The sequence below is a fragment of the Lactuca serriola genome, chromosome 4 (assembly GCF_051521515.1).
Source record: "Lactuca serriola cultivar US96UC23 chromosome 4, Lser_US96UC23_V15, whole genome shotgun sequence".
NCBI classification, from domain to species: Eukaryota; Viridiplantae; Streptophyta; class Magnoliopsida; order Asterales; family Asteraceae; genus Lactuca; species Lactuca serriola.
The window spans coordinates 144,960,502-144,963,964 of record NC_136411.1 but is presented as its reverse complement, the minus strand read 5'-3'; positions in this window follow the sequence as shown (position 1 = coordinate 144,963,964).

Below are 3,463 nucleotides of genomic sequence, written 5' to 3'. Positions count from 1 at the left end.
CGCAAGCACCATGTGAACCGAAAACAACATTTTTTCGGTTCACCCTCTCTTAAACACCCTAAATACATAAACACAAACTAACAAGACTCATAAAGATAAATGCCTAGCCCAAACCAACAAAATATGACCTAACAATCTCCCCTTGGTTTGAGGTTAGCATAAATTTAGTCTTTCTCGACGACCAGGATGTCCGATTTTCCCATTGCACCCAGCCGTATTTTTTTCTCGATAATCTTTGCAATCATGCTTGTGAACTCCATAACAGCAGCCTCAAAAATCTATTCATGGCATAAAACTTGATGATGAGCCAAATTGGTGATGTCCCTTTCACCAAATTGTAGCATATCCCTTTTTTCAACCATACGAAAACACCATCTGGGAATTTGATGACAACAAAAGCTATGGCATCATCATAGACCCAGTATTCCATCTTGCGTAGTGAACCATCACAAAAGTTCTTCACAATCGGAATCTGTTTCATCTATTCTGTCGGGGGCCACATGCCGTTCGTGAAGTTCTTATTAGTCTTTGGTTCAAACACATCTTTAGCTCTCTTCAGGAAAGATTCAGCGGTCTTCATGCCATCAAATTGTATCTTAACTTGGTTTTCCAAGAAGAGTTTGAAGTCTGTTCCACGAGGGTCATTAGCAGGATTGGAGAATGGAGTTGCAGAGAGCTCAGAAAGATCCACCTTCGTCAAAGAAGAGAATCATTTTTGTCTTTGTAGTACTCCACATTCCCGCTCTTGCGTTTGATCAGCCAACAATTTAATTTATCGTGAAAACCCCACATATGAACCCCTGACCGGTCACTGTATCTATCTCTAAACCACCTTTTTTTGAGATCCATCATAATGAGTTGAGGCTGGTCTCCAATTACATTCTGATCAGAATATTTCATGAAGAGCCATTTCCCTTTCTTCTGAGAAGATGTCGATTGCCGGGCTCACTTAAGAGTAACTCTTGGTGGCTCTTGAGCTAGTTTAGTTTCAAATTGGTCAACGAATCTTGTGGTTCTAACTGGAGGATTGTTATCAAACTGATCATATTGTGATGTATTAGCTGGAGCAGATTGAGAAGTATCAGTTGCCTTTGGATCTTCGACTGTGGTCTTGAACTTGTCACCTGTAACACCAAGAATTTAAAAATAATTTTTCGCATTTATTAAAGATAACTTCATTTAATATTCATAAAAACATCATTGTTTGTAATTCATTTCATAACATATATAAAATCCCCAAGATCACATAATATAAAATCCCGCCTGTGTGCACTGATCAGGCCGACGCCTTCCCGCGATCCTCACTAGTACCTGAAACAAATAACACCAACACTGTAAGCATAAAGCTTAGTGAGTTCCCCAAAATACTATATAACACATATTAGCCACTCGAGGCTATAACTCTGTGGGTCCGTGCACCCATACTCTATGAACCCTCAGGTTCTAACTCTGTACCCAAGCATAGCATAAATCACATAGAAGAATGCAATGCAACACATAACATACATAGCATACAAATACTCTATCATATAACTCTGGTTACCTACTCAAGGTAAAGTATAGTGAGAAGACTCACCTCGCGTGTCTCAATATCTCACAACCTGGGAATCCCTCGTGCCCGATTCTCCGAGCTCTAATCCTCCTATAACATCATAATGTCCCTAGTTAACACTCTATATCTCTAATGTTGACTATCCCTAAGAAGTCAACACAGGTCCACTCTGGTCAACGGTCAACGGTCAACGGTCAACTTTGACCGGACTCGGCGAGTGCTAGGGCGACTCGGCGAGTCTAGACGTCCTCACCAATTCTCTAAAATTCCCTTTCTACTCGTCGAGTATCTCCCCTGAGTCGACGAGTTCCTCCTGGGAGAATCGCGGGGCCACCCCGACTCAACTCGCCGAGTCTGAAGAACAACTCGACGAGTCCCAGTTAATCTTCAAGCTACTCGCCGAGTCTGTTCATTGGACTCGGCGAGTCCAGGCCATGCAACTGCTCAAACTGCTTTCTAAGGTCAGAACTGCTCCGACCATTCATAGGTCTGGCCTTCCTAGTCTGATTCATCACGTAAGGCCCTCATTTCGGTGCTCATAATACACCCCATGACTCATAATTTACATTTTGACCTAAGGCATAAGGATTCCAATCCAAAACCTCCATTGATTCACGAAATGCTCAGGCATGGGACATTCTGGACTTCCAAAGATCCTAATACAGGGTTCCAATCGTTGGGGGACCAAGGTAACACTCAATCTAGCCACAAAAGGGTTCAATAAACCCTAAATCCATATACACATCAATCATAGAAGGATGAAATTCAAAATATTACCTGAATAATGTGTTCTCTGTGTCCCCAATTCTCAGAACGTGGCTTCCCTTGTTGATCCCTTAACCAAGTCTTCTCTTCCTTGCAAAACAACACTTCCAAAATCAACAATGGTCTTCTACCTTGCTCCAGATGCTCACAAACGACTTAGGGTTTCTCTCAGAGGACTAGGGTGAATAATGACGGCCATAAAGTCCCTCATATACGTCCCAAACCTGAACGGTTAGGGTTTTTGCTAAACAGGGCAGACTCGCCGAGTCCATATCCGGACTCGTCGAGTCCAGTCGCGAACCCGCGGCCAGATCCGCGATCCTACTCGGCGAGTCTAGGCTCCAACTCTCTGAGTCCCCTCTTAAAACACCCAAAAACATAAATATAACGATACCTGGAATTCCGGGCTGTTACATCACCAAATTCTGTAATAAGCTTGTTCTTCAAGTCGAAGTATCCAGAAAGTTAGGGCTCCAAGGGTGACTTCTAGAGTAGAGATTTGTTTTGACTTTAATTTATTTTCTCTTCAAGCTCGGAAACTCGAATCAAAACGTCTTTTTCAATAATCTTCTGGTTCAATACTCCAATATCTGCTCTAAGATCTGATATCGATGGGTCTGATCCCCTGAGCTTCCTTCACCAATAGATATGCATTTGGCTCGGGTAGAAGGGTCAAAATCGTGTTGCACCAACAACCCAACAAGCATCTCGGAGGCAGCATCATGCGCAGGTAGTGGTGGAGAGGAACCCCCAGGAACTAAAGAGCTCCCGACTTCATGAGAAGATCGAATAACACTTGGACCCTCTTTCAGCACTTGAATTTATTCAGGGGTTTGTTGGGCTGGTGTTGCAGCAACAGTTAATTGTTGGACATGCGGCGCTTGTTCCCTTAGAAGCACTCCCGACCAAGGATCAGCTTTTCTTCTATTGAATTGAGGCTAGGAGGCTTGTGTCAAAGTGAGATCACCTTCAGATGGAAAGGATGTTGGAATAGCAACTAGAAGGGGAGGAATCCTTGAAGTTGTATCCGTAATAGTTCAAAGGTCAGCCATCTGAGTAGAAGTTGGAGGCGTTGTCTTGAGAACATCACCGGATCCTTCTGTCTATGTTGCAGTTTGTGCAACATCATTGGCATTGTCAAAGAAA